Source organism: Panulirus ornatus, chromosome 18 (assembly GCF_036320965.1).
Source record: "Panulirus ornatus isolate Po-2019 chromosome 18, ASM3632096v1, whole genome shotgun sequence".
NCBI lineage: Eukaryota > Metazoa > Arthropoda > Malacostraca > Decapoda > Palinuridae > Panulirus > Panulirus ornatus.
Genome location: NC_092241.1, coordinates 16,181,731 through 16,206,160, shown reverse-complemented (window position 1 = coordinate 16,206,160; position 24,430 = coordinate 16,181,731).

The following is a 24,430-nucleotide window of genomic DNA, read 5'->3' as shown; positions in this document are numbered from 1 at the left end:
TGGGAATAGATAAGGGCAGACTGTATTAATTATGTACATATGTATATATGTATATGCCTGTGTGTGTATATATATATGTACATTGTATATATATATATATATATATATATATATATATATATATATATATATATATATATATATATATATATATATATATATATATATATATATATATATATATATATATATATATATATATATATATATATATATATATATATATATATATACATATATTATATATATATATATATATATATATATATATAAAATGATTGAGAGAGAGATGGGCGATTATGAGAGCCAAGTGTTTTAGGAGCAGCGAAATGAGTGTGTTAGTGGTTTTGATGCACGATCATGGGATAAAGTGATAGGTGATTTGAATGCAAGCGTGAGTAATGTAGCAGTTCAGGGAATATTTGGTATGCATGGGGTGTTCAGTGTTGCAAATGGAAATGGTGAAGAGCTTGTAGATTTATGTGCTGAAAACGGACTGGTGATTGGGAAGATCTCGTCTAAAAAGAGAGATATACATAAGTATACGTATATAAGTAGGGGAGATGGCTAGAGAGCGTTATTGGATTACGTGTTAATTGATAGGCGCGGAAAGAGAAATTTTGGATGATAATCTGCTGAGAGTTGCAACTGGAGTGATGTCTGATCATCATCTTTTGGAGGCGAAGGTGAAGATTTGTACAGGTTTTCAGAAAAGAAGAGAGAATGTTGGGGTCAAGAGAGTGGTGAGAGTAGGTGAGCTTGGGAAGGAGACTTTTTTAGGAAGTACCAGAAGAGATTGAGTACAGAATGGAAAAAGGCGAGAACTGAGGAGGTAAGGGGAGTGAGGGAGGAATGGGATGGATTTAGGGAAGCAGTGATGGCTTGCGCATAGGATGCTTGTGGCATCAGAAGCGTGGGAGGTACGCATATTAGAAAAGGTAGTGAGTCGTGGGAGGAAGAAGTAAGATTATTTGTGAAAGAGAAGAGGGAGGCATTTGGACGACTTTTGCAGGGAAATAATGCAAATGAGTGGGAGATGTATAAAAGAAAAGAGGCAGGAGGTCAAGAGTAAGGTGAAAGAGGTGAAAAAGAGGGCAAATGATAGTATCATTAAATTTTAGGGAGAATGAAAAGATGTTTTGGAAGGAGGTAAATAAAGTGCGTAAGACAAAGGAACAAATAGGAACTAATGAGGAGGTGATAACAAGTAGTGGTGATGTGAGAAGGAGATGGAGTGAGTATTTTGAAGGTTTGTTGAATGTGTTTGATGATAGAGTGACAGATATAGGGTGTTTTGATCAAGGTGGTGTGCAAAGTGCGAGGGCTAGGGAAAATGATTTGGTAAACCGAGAAGAGGTAGTAAAAGCTTTGCAGAAGATAAAAGCCGGCAAAGCAACGGGTATGGATGATATTGCAGTGGAATTTATTAAAAAAAATGGGTGACTGTATTGTTGACTGGTTGTAAAGTTATTTAATGTATGTATGATTCATGGTGAGGTGCCTGAGGATTGACGGAATATTTGCAAAGTGCCATTGTACAAAGGCAAAGGGGACAAAGGTGAGTGCTCAAATTACAAAGGTATAAGTTTGTTGAATATTCCTGGGAAATTATATAGGAGGGTGTTGATTGAGAGGGTGAAGGCATGTACAGAGCATCAGATTGGGGAAGAGCAGTGTGGTTTCAGAAGTGGTAGAGGATGTGTGGATCAGTTGTTTGATTTGAAGAATGTGTGTGAGAAATACTTAGAAAGCAAATGGATTTGTATGTAGCATTTATGGATCTGGAGAAGGCATATGAGAGAGTTGATAGAGAGGCTCTGTGGAAGGCTTTAAGAATATATGGTGTGTGAGGCAAGTTGTTAGAGGCAGTAAAAAGTTTTTATCGAGGATGTAAGGCATGTGTACGTGTAGGAAGAGAGGAAAGTGATTGGTTCTCAGTGAATGTAGGTTTGCGGCAGGTGTGTGTGATGTCTCCATGGATGGGGTTATTAGGGAGGTGAATGCAAGAGTTTTGGAAAGAGGGGCAAGTATGCAGTCGGTTGTGGAGAGAGAGCTTCGGAAGTGAGTCAGTTGTTGTTCGCTGATGATACAACGCTGATAGCTGATTCATGTGAGAAACTGCAGAAGCTGGTGACTGAGTTTGCTAAGGTGTGTGAAAGAAGAAAGCTGAGAGTAAATGTGAATAAGAGCAAGGTTATTAGGTACAGTAGGGTTGAGGGTCAAGTCAATTGGGAGGTAAGTTTGAATGGAGAATAACTGGAGGAAGTGAATTGTTTTAGATATCAGGGAGTGGATTTGGCAGCGGATGGAACAATGTAGGCGGAAGGGAATCATAGGGTGGGGGAGGGGGCGAAAAATCTGGGAGCCTTGTACGTATTTTATCCCTGGGGATAGGAGAGAAAGAACATTTCCCACGTATTCCCTGCCTGTCGTAGAAGGCGACTAAAAGAGAAGGGAGTGGGGGGCTGGAAATCCTCCCCCCTCGTTTTCGTTTTTGATTTTATAGAAAAAGGGACAAAGAAGGGGGCCGGGTGACGATGTTTCCTCAAAGGCCCAGTCCTCTGTTATTAACGCTAACTCGCTGTCGAGCGAATTGGCGAACAGTAGTGTGAATATATATATATATATATATATATATATATATATATATATATATATATATATATATATATATATATATATATATATATATATATATATATATATATATATATATATATTCTTCTTTTATATTTTGCTTTGTCGCTTTCTCCCGCGTTTGCGAGGTAGCGCAAGAAAACAGACGACAGAAATGGCCCAACCAACCCCCATACACATGTTTATACATACACGTCCACACACGCAAATATACATACCTATACATCTCAATGTACACATATATATACACACACAGACACATACCTATATACCCATACGCACAATTCACACTGTCTGCCTTTATTCATTACCATCGCCACCTCGCCACACATGGAATACCATCCCCCTCCCCCCCCATGTGTGCGAGGTAGCGCTAGGAAAGACAACAAAGGCCCCATTCGTTCACACTCAGTCTCTAGCTGTCATGCAATAATGCCCGAAACCACAGCTCCCTTTCCACATCCACGCCCCACACAAATTTTCCATGGTTTACCCCAGACGCTTCACATGCCCTGATTCAATCCACTGACAGCACCTCAACCCCGTTATACCACATCGATCCAATTCCCTCTATTCCTTGCCCGCCTTTCACCCTTCTGCTTGTGCAGGCCCCTATCACTCAAAATCTTTTTCACTCCATCTTTCCACCTCCAATTTGGTCTCCCACTTCTCCTCGTTCCCTCCACCTCCGACACATATATCCTCTTGGTCAATCTTTCCTCACTCATTCTCTCCATGTGCCCAAACCATTTCAAAACACCCTCTTCTGCTCTCTCAACCACGCTCCTTTTATTTCCACACATCTCTCTTACCCTTACATTACTTACTCGATCAAAACACCTCACACCACACATTGTTCTCAAACATCTCATTTCCAGCACATCCATCCTCCTGCGCACAACTCTATCCATAGCCCATGCCTCGCAACCATACTACATTTTTGGAACCACTATTCCTTCAAACATACCCATTTTTGCTTTCCGAGATAATGTTCTCGACTTCCACACATTCTTCAAGGCTCCCAGGATTTTCGACCCTCCCCCACCCCTATGATTCACTTCCGCTTCATGGTTCCATCCGCTGACAGATCCACTCCCAGATATCTAAAACACTTTACTTCCTCCAGTTTTTCTCCATTCAAACTTACCTCCCAATTGACTTGACCCTCAACCCTACTGTACCTAATAACCTTGCTCTTATTTACATTTACTCGTAACTTTCTTCTTTCACAAACTTTACCAAACTCAGTCACCAGCTTCTGCAGTTTCTCACATGAATCAGCCACCAGCGCTGTATCATCAGCTAACGACAACTGACTCACTTCCCAAGCTCTCTCATCCACAACAGACTTCATACTTGCCCCTCTTTCCAAAACTCTTGCATTCACCTCCCTAACAACCCCATCCAAAAACAAATTAAACAACCATGGAGACATCACACACCCCTACCGCAAACCTATATTCACTGAGAACCAATCACTTTCCTCTTTTCTTACACGTACACATGCCTTACATCCTCGATAAAAACTTTTCACTGCTTCCAACAACTTGCCTCCCACACCATATATTCTTAATACCTTCCACAGAGCATCTCTATCAACTCTATTATATGCCTTCTCCAGATCCATAAATGGTACATACAAATCCATTTGTTTTTCTAAGTATTTCTCACATACATTCTTCAAAGCAAACACCTGATCCACACATCCTCTACCACTTCTGAAACCACACTGCTCTTCCCCAATCTGATGCTCTGTACATGCCTTCACCCTCTCAATCAATACCCTCCCATATGATTTACCAGGAATACTAAACAAACTTATACCTCTGTAATTTGAGCACTCACTCTTATCCACTTTGCATTTGTACAATGGCACTATGCACACATTCCGCCAATCCTCAGGCACCTCACCATGAGTCATACATACATTAAATAACCTCACCAACCAGTCAACAATACAGTAACCCAATTTTTTAATAAATTTCACTGCAATACCATCCAAACCTGCTGCCTTGCCGGCTTTCATCTTCCACAAAGCTTTTACTACCTCTTCTCTGTTTACTAAATCATTTTCCCCAACCCTTTCACTTGTCACACCACCTCGACCAAGACACCCTATATCTGCCACTCTATCATCAAACACATTCAGCAAACCTTCAAAATACTCACTCCATCTCCTTCTCACATAACCACTACTTGTTTTCACCTCCCCATTAGCACCCTTCACTGAAGTTCCCATTTGCTCCCTTTTCTTACGCGCTTTATATATATATATATATATATATATATATATATATATATATATATATATATATATATATATATATATATATATATATATATTTTTTTTTTTTTTTTTTTTATACTTTGTCGCTGTCTCCCGCGTTTGCGAGGTAGCGCAAGGAACCAGACGAAAGAAATGGCCCAACCCCCCCATACACATGTACATACACACGTCCACACACGCAAATATACATACCTACACAGCTTTCCTTGGTTTACCCCGGACGCTTCACATGCCTTGATTCAATCCACTGACAGCACGTCAACCCCTGTATACCACATCGCTCCAATTCACTCTATTCCTTGCCCTCCTTTCACCCTCCTGCATGTTCAGGCCCCGATCACACAAAATCCTTTTCACTCCATCTTTCCACCTCCAATTTGGTCTCCCTCTTCTCCTCGTTCCCTCCACCTCCGACACATATATCCTCTTGGTCAATCTTTCCTCACTCATTCTCTCCATGTGCCCAAACCATTTCAAAACACCCTCTTCTGCTCTCTCAACCACGCTCTTTTTATTTCCACACATCTCTCTTACCCTTACGTTACTTACTCGATCAAACCACCTCACACCACACATTGTCCTCAAACATCTCATTTCCAGCACATCCATCCTCCTGCGCACAACTCTATCCATAGCCCACGCCTCGCAACCATACAACATTGTTGGAACTACTATTCCTTCAAACATACCCATTTTTGCTTTCCGGGATAATGTTCTCGACTACCACACATTTTTCAAGGCTCCCAAAATTTTCGCCCCCTCCCCCACCCTATGATCCACTTCCGCTTCCATGGTTCCATCCGCTGACAGATCCACTCCCAGATATCTAAAACACTTCACTTCCTCCAGTTTTTCTCCATTCAAACTCACCTCCCAATTAACTTGACCCTCAAACCTACTGTACCTAATAACCTTGCTCTTATTCACATTTACTCTTAACTTTCTTCTTCCACACACTTTACCAAACTCCGTCACCAGCTTCTGCAATTTCTCACATGAATCCGCCACCAGCGCTGTATCATCAGCGAACAACAACTGACTCACTTCCCAAGCTCTCTCATCCCCAACAGACTTCATACTTGCCCCTCTTTCCAAGACTCTTGCATTTACCTCCCTAACAACCCCATCCATAAACAAATTAAACAACCATGGAGACATCACACACCCCTACCGCAAACCTACATTCACTGAGAACCAATCACTTTCCTCTCTTCCTACACGTACACATGCCTTACATCCTCGATAAAAACTTTTCACTGCTTCTAACAACTTGCCTCCCACACCATATATTCTTAATACCTTCCACAGAGCATCTCTATCAACTCTATCATATGCCTTCTCCAGATCCATAAATGCTACATACAAATCCATTCGCTTTTCTAAGTACTTCTCATATACATTCTTCAAAGCAAACACCTGATCCACACATCCTCTACTACTTCTGAAACTACACTGCTCTTCCCCAATCTGATGCTCTGTACATGCCTTCACCCTCTCAATCAATACCCTCCCATATAATTTACCAGGAATACTCAACAAACTTATACCTCTGTAATTTGAGCACTCACTCTTATCCCCTTTGTCTTTGTACAATGGCACTATGCACGCATTCCGCCAATCCTCAGGCACCTCACCATCAGTCATACATACATTAAATAACCTTACCAATCAGTCAACAATACAGTCACCCCCTTTTTTAATAAATTCCACTGCAATACCATCCAAACCTGCTGCCTTGCCGGCTTTCATCTTTCGCAAAGCTTTTACTACCTCTTCTCTGTTTACCAAATCACTTTCCCTAACCCTCTCACTTTGCACACCACCTCGACCACAACACCCTATATCTGCCACTCTATCATCAAACACATTCAACAAACCTTCAAAATACTCACTCCATCTCCTTCTCACATCACCACTAATAAGCGAATGTAGGTTTGCGGCAGGGGTGTGTGATGTCTCCATGGTTGTTTAATTTGTTTATGGATGGGGTTGTTAGGGAGGTGAATGCAAGAGTTTTGGAAAGAGGGGCAAGTATGAAGTCTGTTGGGGATGAGAGAGCTTGGGAAGTGAGTCAGTTGTTGTTATTTGATGATACAGCGCTGGTGGCTGATTCATTTGAGAAACTGCAGAAGCTGGTGACTGAGTTTGGTAAAGTGTGTGAAAGAAGAAAGTAAGAGCAAATGTGAATAAGAGCAAGGTTATTAGGTACAGTAGGGTTGAGGGTCAAGTCAATTGGGAGGTGAGTTTGAATGGAGAAAGGCTGGAGGAAGTAAAGTGTTTTAGATATCTGGGAGTGGATCTGGCAGCGGATGGAACCATGGAAGCGGAAGTGGATCATAGGGTGGGGGAGGGGGCGAAAATTCTGGGAGCCTTGAAGAATGTGTGGAAGTCGAGAATATTATCTCGGAAAGCAAAAATGGGTATGTTTGAAGGAATAGTGGTTCCAACAATGTTGTATGGTTGCGAGGCGTGGGCTATGGATAGAGTTGTGCGCAGGAGGATGGATGTGCTGGAAATGAGATGTTTGAGGACAATGTGTGGTGTGAGGTGATTTGATCGAGTAAGTAACTTAAGGGTAAGAGAGATGTGTGGAAATAAAAAGAGCCTGGTTGAGAGAGCAGAAGAGGGTGTTTTGAAATGGTTTGGGCACATGGAGAGAATGAGTGAGGAAAGATTGACCAAGAGGATATATGTGTCGGAGGTAGAGGGAACGAGGAGAAGAGGGAGACCAAATTGGAGGTGGAAAGATGGAGTGAAAAAGATTTTTTGTGGTCGGGGCCTGAACATGCAGGAGGGTAAAAGGAGGGCAAGGAATAGAGTGAATTGGAGCGATGTGGTATACCGGGGTTGACGTGCTGTCAGTGGATTGAATCAAGGCATGTGAAGCGTCTGGGGTAAACCATGGAAAGCTGTGTAGGTATGTATATTTGCGTGTGTGGACGTATGTATATACATGTGTATGGGGGTGGGTTGTGCCATTTCTTTCGTCTGTTTCCTTGCGCTACCTCGCAAACGCGGGAGACAGCGGCAAAAAAAAAAAAAAAAAAATATATATATATATATATATATATATATATATATATATATATATATATATATATATATATATATATATATATTCTTTTCTTTCATAATATTCGCCATTTCCCGCATTAGCGAGGTAGCGTTAAGAACAGAGGACTGGGCCTTTGAGGGAATATCCTCACCTAGCCCCCCTTCTCTGTTCTTTCTTTTGGAAAATTGAAAAAAAACTAGAGGGGAGGATTTCCAGCCACCCGCTCCCTTCCCTTTTAATCGCCTTCTACGACACGCAGGGAATATATATATATATATATATATATATATATGTATATATATATATATATATATATATATATATATATATATATATATATATATATATATATATATATATATATATATATATATTTTTTTTTTTTTTTTTTTTTTTAACTATTCGCCATTTCCCGCGTTAGCGAGGTAGCGTTAGGAACAGAGGACTGGGCCTTTTTTCGGAATATCCTCACCTGGCCCCCTCTGTTCCTTCTTTTGGAAAATTTTAAAAAAAAGAGAGGGGAGGATTTCCAGCCCCCTGCTCCCTCCCCTTTTAGTCGCCTTCTACGACACGCAGGGAAAACGTGGGAAGTATTCTTAATCCCCTATCCCCAGGGATAATATATTTATATATATATATATATATATATATATATATATATATATATATATATATATATATATATATATACATATATATATATATATATATATATATATATATATATATATATATATATATATATATATAAGTCTCATAACACTCCCTGGCCATCTCTCCTACTTGCTTACGGTTACATATATATATATATTTATATATACATATATATATATATATATATATATATATATATATATATATATATATATATATATATATATATATATATATATATATATATATATATATATATATATATATATATATATCTGTTATACCAGGTATTCCCAATCACCAGTGCTCTTTCAGTAGAGCTCTTCACTATTTCCATTTACAACACTGAACACCTCATGTACACCAATTATTTTCTCAACTGCCACATTTTTCAGCTTTCCATTAAAATCACCCATAACTATAACCTAGTCCCGTGCATCAAAACTATTAACACACTCACTCAAGCTCCTCAAAAACACCTGCCTCTCATGTTCTTTCTTCTCATGCCCAGGTGCATATGCACCAATAATCACCCATATCTCTCCATCCACTTACAGTTTTACCCATATCAATCTAGAGTTTACTTTCTTACACTATATCACATACTCCCACCGCTCCTGTTTCAGGAGTAGTGCTACTCCTTCCCTTGCTCTTGTCCTCTCACTAACCCCTGACTTTACTGCCAAGACATTCCCATACCACTTTTCCTCTTTACCTTTGAGCTTTATTTCACTTAGAACCAAAAAAACATCCAGGTTCTTTTTCATAAACATACTACCTATATCTCCTTTTTTCTATTCTTGGTTACCTCCACACACATTTAGACACCACATTCTGGGCCTTCGAGGAGGATAAGGACTTCCCGCGGGACTCCTTCTTCTGTTTCCCCTTTAAAAAGTTGAAATACAAGAGAGGGAAGGTTTCTAGCCCCCCGCTCTCGTCCCCTTTTGTCGTCTTCTACGACACCTGAGGAATACATAGGAAGTATTCTTTCCCCCCTATTCCCAGGAATAATTGATAGGCACGCGAAAGAGAGACTTTTGTAAGTTAATGTGCTGAGAGGTGCAACTGGAGGAATGTCTGATTATTATCGTGTGTAGGCGGAGGTGAAGATTTGTAGAGGTTTCCAGGAAAGATGAGAGAATGTTGTGGTAAAGAGAGTGGTGAGAGTAAGCGAGTTTGGGAAGGGGATTTGTGGGAGGAAGCACCAGGGGAGACTGAGTACAGAATGGAAAAAGGTGAGAACAAAGAACGTAAAGGGAGTGTGGCAGGAATGGGATGTATTTAGGGAAGAAGTGATGGCTTGCGCAAAACATGCTTGTGGCATGAGAAGCGTGAGAGGTGGGCAGATTAGAAAGGTTAGTGAGTTGTGAGATGAAGGAGTAAGATTTTTAGTGAAAGAGAAGAGAGAGGCATGTGGACGATTTTTGCAGGGAATTAATGCAAATGAGTGGGAACTGTATAAAAGAGAGAAAGCAGGAGGTCAAGAGAAATGTGCAAGAGGCGTAAAAAGAGGGTAAATGAGAGTTGAGGTGATAGAGTATCATTAAATTTAGGGAAAATAAAAGATGTTTTCTGAAGGAGGTAATGAATTGCGTAAGATAACGGAACTAATGGGAACATCAGTGAAGGGGCTAATGGAGAGGTGATAACAAGTGGTGGGAATGTGAGAAAAATATGGAGTGAGTGTTTTGAAGGTTTACTGAATGTGTTTGATGATAGAGTGGCAGATATAGAGTGTTTTGGGGGAGGTGGTGTGCAAAGTGAGAGGGTTAGGGAGAATGATTTGGTAAACTGAGAAGAGGTAGTAAAAGCTTTGCGGAAGATGAAAGATTGCAGGGCAGCGGGTTTGGGTGGTATTGCAGTGGAATTTATTAAAAAAGAAGATGACTGTATTGTTAACTGGTTGGTAAGGTTATTTAATGTATGTATGACTCATGGTGAGGTGCCTAAGGACTGGCGGAATGCTTGCATAGTGCAATTATACAATGTCAAAGGGGATAAGAGTGAATACTCAAATGACAAATGTATGATTTTTTTGCGTATTCCTGGTAAATTATATGGGAGACTATTGATTGAGAGGGTGAAGGCATGTACAGAATATCAGATTGGTGAAGAGAAGTGTGTTTCAGAAGTGGTAGAGGATGTGTGGATCAGGTGTTTCCTTTGAAGAATGTATGTGAGAAATACTTAGAACAACAAAAGGATTTGTATGTAGCATTCACGGATCTGGAGAAGGCATATGACAGAGTTGATAGAGATGCTCTGTGGAAGGTATTAAGAATATATAGTGTGGGAGGTAATTTCTCAGAAGCAGTTAAAAGTTTTTATCGAGGATGTAAGGCATGTGTACGTGTAGGAAGAGAGAAAAGTGCTTGGTTCTCAGTCAATGTTGGTTTGTGGTAAGGGTGCGTGATGTCTCCATGGTTCTTTATTTTGTTTATGAATGGGGTTCTTAGGGAGGTAAATGCTTAGAAAGAGGGGCAAGTATGTAGTCTGTTGTGGAGGAGAGAGCTTGGAAAGTGAGTCAGTTTTTTTCACTGATGTTACAGCGCTGGTGGCTGATTCGGGTGAGAAACTGTAGAACCTGGTGACTGAGTTTGGTAATGTGCGTGAAAGAAGATACCTGAGAGTAAATGTGAATAAGAGCAAGGTTGTTAGGTGCAGTAGGGTTAAGGGAAAAGTCAGGTTGGAAGGTAAGTTCAAATGGAGAAAAACTAGAGGAAGTGAAGTGTTTTAGATATCTGGGAGTGGATTTTGGCAGCTGATGGAACAATGGAAGCGGAAGTGAAAAATAGAGTAGTGGAGGGGGCGAAAATTCTGGGAGGGTTGTAAAGTGTGGGGAAGGTGAGAACGTTATCTCGGAAAGGCAAAAATGGGTATGTTTGAGGGAAGAGTGGTTCAAACATTGTCATGTGCTTGCAAGACGCTGGCTATAGATAGAGTTTTGCGGAGGAGGGTGGATGTGCTGGAAATGAGATGTTTGAGGACAATATGTAGTGTGAGGTGGTTTGTTTGACTAAGTAATGAAAAGGGAAGAGATATGTATGGTAATAAAAAGAGTGTGCTTGAGAAAGCAGAAGAGGGTGTTACGAAATGGTTTGGTCGCATGGAGAGACGAGTGAGGAAAGATTAACAAAAAGGATATATGTGTCAGAGGTGGAGGGAACGAAGAGAAGTGGGAGACCAAATTGGAGGTGGAAAGATGGAGTGAAAAAGATTTTGAGTGATCGGGGCCTGAAGATGCAGGAGAGTGATTGGCGTGAAAGGAATAGAGTGAATTGGAACGATGTGGTTCACCGAGGTCGACGTGCTGTCAATGGATTAAACCAGGGCATGTGAAGCGTCTTGGGTAAACCATGGAAACGTTTGTGGGATCCGGATGTGGAAAGGGAGCTATGGTTTCGGCGCATTATACATGACAGCTAGAGACTGAGTGTGAACGAATTTGATCTTTGTTGTCTTTTCCTAGCACTACCTCGCGAACATGTGGGGGGAGGGGGTTGTCATTTCATGTGTGACTGGTTGGCGATGGGAATGAATAAGGGCGGACAGTATGAATTATGTACATGTGTATATATGTATAAGTCTCTATATGTATACGTTGAGATGTATAGGTATGTATATATGCTGTGTGTGGAAGTGTATGGATATACTTGTGTATGTGGGTGGGTTGGGCCATTGTTTCTTCTGTTTCCTTGCGCTCGCTCGCTAACGCGGGAGACAGCAAGTATGAAGTCTGTTGGGGATGAGAGAGCTTGGGAAGTGAGTCAGTTGTTGTTCGCTGATGATACAGCGCTGGTGGCGGATTCATGTGAGAAACTGCAGAAGCTGGTGACGGAGTTTGGTAAAGTGTGTGGAAGAAGAAAGTTAAGAGTAAATGTGAATAAGAGCAAGGTTATTAGGTACAGTAGGGTTGAGGGTCAAGTCAATTGGGAGGTGAGTTTGAATGGAGAAAAACTGGAGGAAGTGAAGTGTTTTAGATATCTGGGAGTGGATCTGTCAGCGGATGGAACCATGGAAGCGGAAGTGGATCATAGGGTGGGGGAGGGGGCGAAAATTTTGGGAGCCTTGAAAAATATGTGGAAGTCGAGAACATTATCTCGGAAAGCAAAAATGGGTATGTTTGAAGGAATAGTGGTTCCAACAATGTTGTATGGTTGCGAGGCGTGGGCTATGGATAGAGTTGTGCGCAGGAGGATGGATGTGCTGGAAATGAGATGTTTGAGGACAATGTGTGGTGTGAGGTGGTTTGATCGAGTAAGTAACGTAAGGGTAAGAGAGATGTGTGGAAATAAAAAGAGCGTGGTTGAGAGAGCAGAAGAGGGTGTTTTGAAATGGTTTGGGCACATGGAGAAAATGAGTGAGGAAAGATTGACCAAGAGGATATATGTGTCGGAGGTGGAGGGAACGAGGAGAAGAGGGAGACCAAATTGGAGGTGGAAAGATGGAGTGAAAAGGATTTTGTGTGATCGGGGCCTGAACATGCAGGAGGGTGAAAGGAGGGCAAGGAATAGAGTGAATTGGAGCGATGTGGTATACAGGGGTTGACGTGCTGTCAGTGGATTGAATCAAGGCATGTGAAGCGTCTGGGGTAAACCATGGAAAGCTGTGTAGGTATGTATATTTGCGTGTGTGGACGTATGTATATACATGTGTATGGGGGGGGGGGGGGTTGGGCCATTTCTTTCGTCTGTTTCCTTGCGCTACCTCGCAAACGCGGGAGACAGCGACAAAGTATAATAAATATAAATAAATATATATATATATATATATATATATATATATATATATATATATATATATATATATATATGTATATATATATATATATATATATATATATATATATATATATATATATATATATATATATATATATATATATATACATATATGTATATATATATATATATATATATATATATATATATATATATATATATATATATATATATATATATATATATATATATATATATATATATATATATATACATATATGTATATATATATATATATATATATATATATATATATATATATATATATATATATATATATATATATATATATATATATATTTCTTTCTTTTTTCTTTCATACTATTCCCCATCTCCCGCATTAGCGAGGTTGCATTGAGAACAGAGGACTGGACCTTTGAGAGAATATCCTCACCTGTCCCCCTTCTCTGTCCCTTCTTTTAGAAAATTAAAAAAAAAAAACGAGAGGGGAAGATTTCCAGCAGCCCGCTTCCTTCCCTTTTAGTCGCCTTCTACGACACGCAGGGAATACGTGGGAAGTATTCTTTCTCCCCTATCCCCTATCCTCACCTGGCCCCTTCTCTGTTCCTTCTTTTAGAAAATTAATTAAAAAAAACGAGAGGGCATGATTTCCAGCCCAGTATATATATACAGACTTATACATATACACATGTACATAATTCATACTGTCTGCCCTTTTTCTCGCCTTCTACCACACTCAAGGATTACGTGGGAAGTATTCTTTCTCCCCTATCCCCAGGAATGATATATATATTTATATATATATATATATATATATATATATATATATATATATATATATATATATATATATATATATATATATATATATATATATATATATATATATATATATATATATAATATATATATATATATATATATATATATATATATATATATATATATATATATATATATATATATATATATATATATATATATATATATATACATATATATATATATATATATATATACTTTTTTTTTTTTTTTTTTTATACTTTGTCGCTGTCTCCCGCGTTTGCGAGGTAGCGCAAGGAAACAGACGAAAGAAATGGCCCAACCCTCCCCATACACATGTACATACACACGTCCACACACGCAAATATACATACCTACACAGCTTTCCATGGTTTACCCCGGACGCTTCACATGCCTTGATTCAATCCACTGACAGCACGTCAACCCCTGTATACCACATCGCTCCAATTCACTCTATTCCTTGCCCTCCTTTCACCCTCCTGCATGTTCAGGCCCCGATCACACAAAATCCTTTTCACTCCATCTTTCCACCTCCAATTTGGTCTCCCTCTTCTCCTCGTTCCCTCCACCTCCGACACATATATCCTCTTGGTCAATCTTTCCTCACTCATTCTCTCCATGTGCCCAAACCATTTCAAAACACCCTCTTCTGCTCTCTCAACCACGCTCTTTTTATTTCCACACATCTCTCTTACCCTCACGTTACCCACTCGATCAAACCACCTCACACCACACATTGTCCTCAAACATCTCATTTCCAGCACATCCATCCTCCTGCGCACAACTCTATCCATAACCCACGCCTCGCAACCATATAACATAGTTGGAACCACTATTCCTTCAAACATACCCTTTTTTGCTTTCCGAGATAATGTTCTCAACTTCCACATATTATTCAACGCTCACAGAACTTTCGCCCCCTCCCCCTCCCTATGATTCACTTCCGCTTCCATGGTTCCATCCGCTGCCAAATCCACTCCCGGATACCTAAAACACTTCACTTCCTCCAGTTTTTGTCCATTCAAACTTACCTCCAAATTGACTTGTCCCTCAACCGTACTGTACCTAATAACCTTGGTCTTATTCACATTCACTCTCAACATTCTTCTTTCACACACTTTACCAAACTCAGTCACAAGCTTCTGCAGTTTCTCACACGAATCAGTCACCAGCGCTGTATCATCAGCAAACAACAACTGACTCACTTCCCAAGCTCTCTCATCCCCAACAGACTTCATACTTGCCCCTCTTTACAAAACTCTTGCATTCACCTCCCTAATAATCCCATCCATAAACAATTGAAATAACCATGGAGACAACACAAACCCCTGCCGTAGACCTACATTCACTGAGAACCAATCACTTTCCTCTCTCCTACACGTACACACGCCTAACATCCTTGATAAAAACTTTTCACTACTTCTAACAACTTGCCTCTCATACCATATATTCTTAATACCTTCCACAGAGCATCTCTATGAACTCTATCATATGCCTTCTCCAGATCCATAAATGCTACATACAAATCCATTTACTTATCTATATATTTCTCACTTACATTCTTGAAAGCAAACACCTGATCCACACATCCTGTACCACTTCTGAAACCACACTGCTCCTCCCCAATCTGATGCTCAGTACATGCACTTCACCCCTCTTAATCAATACCCTTCCATATAATTTACCAGGAATACTCAACAAACTTATACCTCTGTAATTTGATCACTCATTTTTATCCCCTTTGCCGTTGTACAATGGCACTATATGCAAGCATTCCACAATCCTAAGGCACCTCACCATGGGTCATACATACATTAAATAACCTTACCAACTAGTCCACAATACATTCACCCCCTTTTTTAGTTAATTCCTCAGCAATACCATCCAAACCCGCCGCCTTGCCGGCTTTCATCTTCCGCAAAGCTTTTACTACCTCTTCTCTGTTTATCAAATCATTTTCCCTAGCCCTCTCACTTTGCACACCACCTCGACCAAAACTTCTTATATCTGCCACTTAATCATCAAACAAATTCAATAAGCCTTCACATCACCACTACTTGTTATCACCTCCTCATTAGCCCCCTTCACTGAAGTTCCCATTTGTTCCCTTGTCTTACGCACGTTAATTACCTACTTCCAAAACGTCTTTTTCTTCTCCCTAAAATTTATTGATACTCTCTTACTCCAACTCTTATTTGCCCTCTTTTTCACCTCTTACACCTTTCTCTTGACCTCCTGCCTCTTTATTTTATACATCTCTCTCTCATTTACATTATTTCCCTTCAAAAATCGTCCAAATGCCTCTCTCTTCTCTTTCACTAATACTCTTACTTCTTCATCCCACCACTCACTACCCTTTCTATTCTGCCCACCTCCCACGCTTCTCATGCCACAAGCATCTTTTGCTGAAGCTATCACTGCTTCCCTAGATACATCTCATTCCTCCCCCACTCCCCTTACCTCCTTTGTTTTCACCTTTTTCCATTCTTTACTCAATCTCTCCTGGTACTTCCTCTCACAAGTCTCCTTCCCAAGCTCACTTACTCTCACCACTCTCTTCACCCAACATTCTCTCTTCTTTTCTGAAAACCTTTACAAATCTTCAACTTCGCCTCCATAAGATAATGATCAGACATCCCTCCAGTTGCACCTCTTAGCACATTAACATCCAAAAGTCTCTCTTTCATGCGCCTATCAATTAATACGTAATCCAATAACGCTCTCTGGCCATCTATACTACTTATATACGTGTACTTATATATATACATATATATATCTCTTTTTCAACCAGGTATTACCAATCACCAGTCTTTTTCAGCACATAAATCTACAAGCTCTTCACCATTTTCGTTTACAACACTGAACCACCCATGTACACCAATTATTCCGTCAAATGCCACATTTCTCACTTTTGCATTCATATCACCCATCACTATAACCCGGTATCATGCATCAAAACTACTAACACACTCACTCTGCCGCTCTCAAAACACTTGCCTCTCATGATCTTTCTTCTCATGCCCAGGTGCATATGCAGCAATAATCACCCATCTCTCTCCATCAACTCTTAGTTTTACCCATATCAATCTAGAGTTTACTTTCTTACCACTCTATCACATACTCCTACTACTCCTGTTTCAAGAGTAGTGCTACTCCTTCTCGTGCTCTTGTCCTCTTACTAACCCCTGACTTCACTCCTAAGACATTCCCAAACCACTCTTCCCCGTTACCCTTGAGCTTCGTTTCACTCAGAGTCAAAAGATCTAGGTTCCTTTCCTCAAACATACTACCTATTTCTCCTTTTTCTCATCTTGGTTACGTCCACACACATATAGACACCCTAGTCTGAGCCTTCGAGGAGGATGAGTACTCCCCGCGAGACTCCTTCTTCTGTTTCCCCTTTTAGAAAGTTAAAATACAAGGAGAGGAGGGTTTTCAGCCACCCGCTCCCGTCCCCTTTAGTCGCTTTTTACGACACGTGAGGAATGCGTACGTAGTATTCTTTCTCCCCTATTCCCTATCTCTTATCAACTATATATATATTTTCTGGGAGCAATGGGATGTATTTAGGGAAGCAGTGATGGATTCCGCAAAAGATGCTCTTGGTTTGAGAAGCGTGTGAGGTGGGCAGATTAGAAATAGTAGTGAGTGGTTGGATGAAAAATTGCGAATATTAGTGAAAGAGAAGAAGAGGCATTTCGACGATTTCTGCAGGGAAATATTGCAAATGACAGGGAGATGTATAAAAGAAAGAGGCATAAGGTCAAGAGAAAGGTACTTGAGGTAAAAAAAAGGGCAAATGAGTTGGGGTGAGAGAGTATCATTAAATTTTTAGGAGATTAAAAGATGTTTTGGAAGGAAGTAAATAAAGTGCCTACGGCAAGGGAATAAATGGGTACATCAGTGAACGGGGCTAATGGGGAGGTGATAACAAGTTGTGGTGATGTGAGAAGGAGATGGAGTGAGTATTTTGATGATTTGTTGAATGTGTTTGATGATAGAGTGGCAGATACAGGGTGCTTTGTTCGAAGTGGTGTGCAAAGTGAGAGAGTTAGAGAGAATGATTTGGTAAACAGATAAGAGGTAATAAAAGCTTTGCGGAAGATGAAAGCCAGCAAGGCAGCTGGTTTGGATGGTATTGCAGTGGAATTTATTAAAAAAGGGGTTGACTATATTGTTGACTGGTTTGTAAGGTTGTCTAATGTATATATGACTTATGGTGAGGTGCCTGAGAATTGGCGGAATGTTGCATAGTGACATTGTACAAAGGCAAAGAGGATAAAAGTGAGTGCTAAAATTACAGAGGTATAAGTTTGTTGAGTATTCCTGGGAAATTACATGGGAGGGTATTGATTGAGAGGGTGAAGGCATGTACAGAGCTTCAGATTGGGGAAGAGCATTGTGTGTTTCAGAAGTGGTAGAGGGGTTTGCTTTGAAGAATGTATGTAAGAAATAATAGAAAAGCAAATGGATTTGTATGTAGCATTTATGGATGTGGAGAAAGCAAATGATAGAGTTAATAGAGATACCCTGTAGAAGGTATTAAGAATATATGGCGTGGGATGCTAGTTGTTAGAAGCAGTTAAAAGTTTTCATCGAGGATGGAAGGCATGAGTACGTGTAGGAGGAGAGGAAAGTGTTTGGTTCTCACTGAATGTTGGTTTGCAGTAGGGGTGCGTGATGTCTCCATGGTTGTTTTATTTGTTTATGGATGTGGTTGTTAGGGAGATGCATGCAAGAGTTTTGGAAAGAGGGCCAAGTATGCAGTCTGTTGTGGATGAGAGAGAAAAAGTGAGTCAGTTTTTGTTCGCTGATGATCCAGCGCTGGTGGCTAATTCGGGTGAGAAACTGCAGAAGCTGGTGACAGAGTTTGGTAAAGTGTGTGAAAGAAGGAAGCTTAGAGTAAATATGAATAAGAGCAAGATTATTTGTTATAGCAGGGTTGAGGGACAAGTCTATTGAGAGGTAAGTTTAAATGGAGAAAAACTGGAGGAAGTGAAATGTTTTAGATAGGGTGGGGAAGGGGACGAATCTTCTTGGAGCGTTGAAATATATATGGAAGTCGAGAATGCTATCTTGGAAAGCAAAAATGGGTAAGTTTGATGGAATAGTGTTTCCAATAATGTTACATGGTTGCGAGGCGTAGGCTATAGATAGAGTTGCGCGGAGGATGTTGGATATACTAGAAATGAGATATTTCAGGACAATATGAGGTGTGAGGTGGTGTGATCGAGTAAGTAATGAAAGGGTAAGAGAGATGTGTGGTAATAAAAAGAGTGTGGTTGAGAGAGCAGAAGAGAGTGTTTTGAAATGGTTTGGTCACATGGAGAGAATGAGCGTGGAAAGGTTGACGAAGAGGATATATGTGTCAGAGGTGGAGGGAAAGAGAAGTGGAAGACCAAATTGGAGGTGGAAAGATGGAGTGAAAAAGATTTTGAGTGATCAGGGCCTGAACATGCAGGGGGGTGAAAGGCGTGCAAATAATAGAGTGAATTGGAACGATGTGGCATACCGGATTCGAGATGCTGTCAATGGATTGAACCAGGGCATATGAAGCGTCTGAGGTAAACCATGGAATGTTCTGTGGGACCTGGATGTGGAAATGGAGCTGTGGTTTCGGTGCATTATTACATGACAGCTAGAGACTGAGTGTGAACGAATGTGGCCTTTGTTGTCTTTTTCTAGCGCTACCTCGCGCACATGCGGGTGATGGGGTTTTCATTTCATGTGTGGCTGGGTGGCGACCCGAATGAATAAGGGCAGACAGTTTGAATTATGTGCATGTGTATATTGTATATGTCTGTGTGTGTATATATATATATATATATATATATATATATATATATATATATATATATATATATATATATATATATATATATATATATATATATATATATATATATATATATATATATATATATATATATATATATATATATTTCTTTTTTTTTTTTTTGCTTTGCCGCTGTCTCCCGCGTTTGCGAGGTAGCGCAAGGAAACAGACGAAAGAAATGGCCCAACCCACCCCCATACACATGCCTTGATTCAATCCACTGACAGCACGTCAATCCCGGTATACCACATCGCTCCAATTCACTCTATTCTTTGCCCTCCTTTCACCCTCCTGCATGTTCAGGCCCCGATCACACAATATCTTTTTCACTCCATCTTTCCACCTCCAATTTGGTCTCCCTCTTCTCCTCGTTCCCTTCACCTCCGACACATATAGCCTCTTGGTCAATCTTTCCTCACTCGTTCTCTCCATGTGACCAAACCATTTCAAAACACCCTCTTCTGCTCTCTCAACCACGCTCTTTTTATTTCCACACATCTCTCTTACCCTTACGTTACTTACTCGATCAAACCACCTCACACCACACATTGTCCTCAAACATCTCATTTCCAGCACATCCATCCTCCTGCGCACAACTCTATCCATAGTCCACGCCTCGCAACCATACAACATTGTTGGAACCACTATTCCTTCAAACATACCCATTTTTACTTTCCGAGATAATGTTCTCGACTTCCACACATTCTTCAAGGCTCCCAGAATTTTCGCCCCCTCCCCCACCCTATGATCCACTTCCGCTTCCATGGTTCCATCCGCCGCAAGATCCACTCCCAGATATCTAAAACACTTCACTTCGTCCAGTTTTTCTCCCTTCAAACTCACCTCCCAATTGAATTGACCCTCAACCCTACTGTACCTAATAACCTTGCTCTTATTCACATTTACTCTTAACTTTCTTCTTTCACACACTTTACCAAACTCAGTCACCAGCTTCTGCAGTTTCTCACATGAATCAGCCACCAGCGCTGTATCATCAGCGAACAACAACTGACTCACTTCCCAAGCTCTCTCATCCCCAACAGACTTCATACTTACCCCTCTTTCCAAAACTCTTGCATTCACCTCCCTAACAACCCCATCCATAAACAAATTAAACAACCATGGAGACATCACACACCCCTGCCGCAAACCTACATTCACTGAGAACCAATCACTTTCCTCTCTTCCTACACGTACACATGCCTTACATCCTCGATAAAAACTTTTCACTGCTTCTAACAACTTGCCTCCCACACCATATATTCGTAATACCTTCCACAGAGCATCTCTATCAACTCTATCATATGCCTTCTCCAGATCCATAAATGGTACATACAAATCCATTTGCTTTTCTAAGTATTTCTCACATAAATTCTTCAAAGCAAACACCTGATCCACACATCCTCTACCACTTCTGAAACCACACTGCTCTTCCCCAATCTGATGCTCTGTACATGCCTTCACCCTCTCAATCAATACCCTCCCATATAATTTGCCAGGAATACTCAACAGACTTATACCTCTGTAATTTGAGCACTCACTCTTATCCCCTTTGCCTTTGTACAATGGCGCTATGCACGCATTCCCCCAATCCTCAGACACCTCACCATGAGTCATACATACATTAAATAACCTTACCAACCAGTCAACAATACAGTCACCCCCTTTTTTAATAAATTCCACTGCAATACCATCCAAACCTGCTGCCTTGCCGGCTTTCATCCTCCGCAAAGCTTTTACTACCTCTCCTCTGTTTACCAACTCATTTTCCCTAACCCTCGCACTTTGCACACCACCTCGACCAAAACACCCTATATCTGCCACTCTATCATCAAACACATTCAACAAACCTTCAAAATACTCACTCCATCTCCCTCTCACATCACCACTACTTGTTATCACCTCCCCATTTGCGCCCTTCACTGAAGTTCCCATTTGCTCCCTTGTCTTACGCACTTTACTTACTTCCTTCCAGAACATCCTTTTATTCTCCCCAAAATTTAACGATACTCTCTCACCCCAACTCTCATTTGCCCTTTTTTTCACCTCTTGCACCTTTATATATATATATATATATATATATATATATATATATATATATATATATATCCCCCAACAGACTTCATACTTGCCCCTCTTTCCAGGACTCCTGCATTTACCTCCCTTACAACCCCATCCATAAACAAATTAAACAACCATGGAGACATCACACACCCCTGCCGCAAACCTACATTCACTGAGAACCAATCACTTTCCTCTCTTCCTACACGTACACATGCCTTACATCCTCGATAAAAACTTTTCACTGCTTCTAACAACTTGCCTCCCACACCATATATTCTTAATACCTTCCACAGAGCATCTCTATCAACTCTATCATATGCCTTCTCCAGATCCATAAATGCTACATACAAATCCATTTGCTTTTCTAAGTATTTCTCACATACATTCTTCAAAGCAAACACCTGATCCACACATCCTCTACCACTTCTGAAGTCTGTTGGGGATGAGAGAGCTTGGGAAGTGAGTCAGTTGTTGTTCGCTGATGATACAGCGCTGGTGGCTGATTCATGTGAGAAACTGCAGAAGCTGGTGACTGAGTTTGGTAAAGTGTGTGGAAGAAGAAAGTTGAGAGTAAATGTGAATAAGAGCAAGGTTATTAGGTACAGTAGGGGTGAGGGTCAAGTCAATTGGGAGGTGAGTTTGAATGGAGAAAAACTGGAGGAAGTGAAGTGTTTTAGATATCTGGGAGTGGATCTGTCAGCGGATGGAACCATGGAAGCGGAAGTGGATCATAGGGTGGGGGAGGGGGCGAAAATTTTGGGAGCCTTGAAAAATGTGTGGAAGTCGAGAACATTATCTCGGAAAGCAAAAATGGGTATGTTTGAGGGAATAGTAGTTCCAACAATGTTGTATGGTTGCGAGGCGTGGGCTATGGATAGAGATGTGCGCAGGAGGATGGATGTGCTGGAAATGAGATGTTTGAGGACAATGTGTGGTGTGAGGTGGTTTGATCGAGTAAGTAACGTAAGGGTAAGAGAGATGTGTGGAAATAAAAAGAGCGTGGTTGAGAGAGCAGAAGAGGGTGTTTTGAAATGGTTTGGGCACATGGAGAGAATGAGTGAGGAGAGATTGACCAAGAGGATATATGTGTCGGAGGTGGAGGGAACGAGGAGAAGAGGGAGACCAAATTGGAGGTGGAAAGATGGAGTGAAAAAGATTTTGTGTGATCGGGGCCTGAACATGCAGGAGGGTGAAAGGAGGGCAAGAAATAGAGTGAATTGGATTCATGTGGTATACCGGGGTTGACGTGCTGTCAGTGGATTGAAGCAAGGCATGTGAAGCGTCTGGGGTAAACCATGGAAAGCTGTGTAGGTATGTATATTTGCGTGTGTGGACGTGTGTATGTACATGTGTATGGGGGGGGGGGGTTGGGCCATTTCTTTCGTCTGTTTCCTTGCGCTACCTCGCAAACGCGGGAGACAGCGACAAAGTATAAAAAAAAAAAAAAAAAAAAAAAAAAAAAAAATATATATATATATGTATATATATATATATATATATATATATATATATATATATATATATATTTCTTTATTTTTTTTTATTATACTTTGTCGCTGTCTCCCGCGTTTGCGAGGTAGCGCAAGGAAACAGACGAAAGAAATGGCCCAACCCCCCCCCATACACATGTATATACATACGCCCACACACGCAAATATACATACCTACACAGCTTTCCATGTTTTACCCCAGACGGTTCACATGCCTTGATTCAATCCACTGATAGCACGTCAACCCCGGTATACCACATCGCTCCAATTCACTCTATTCCTTGCCCTCCTTTCACCCTCCTGCATGTTCAGGCCCCGATCACACAAAATCTTTTTCACTCCATCTTTCCACCTCCAATTTGGTCTCCCTCTTCTCCTTGTTCCCTCCACCTCCGACACATATATCCTCTTGGTCAATCTTTCCTCAATCATCCTCTCCATATGCCCAAACCACTTCAAAACACCCTATTCTGCTCTCTCAACCACGCTCTTTTTATTTCCACACATCTCTCTTACGCTTACGTTGCTCACTCGATCAAACCACCTCACACCACACATTGTCGTCAAACATCTCATTTCCAGCACAACCATCCTCCTGCGCACAACTCTATAAATAGTCCACGCCTCGCAACCATACAACATTGTTGGAACCACTATTCCTTCAAACATACCCATTTTTACTTTCCGAGATAATGTTCTCGACTTCCACACATTCTTCAAGGCTCCCAGAATTTTCGCCCCCTCCCCCACCCTATGATCCACTTCCGCTTCCATGGTTCCATCCGCCGCCAGATCCACTCCCAGATATCTAAAACACTTCACTTCCTCCAGTTTTTCTCCCTTCAAACTCACCTCCCA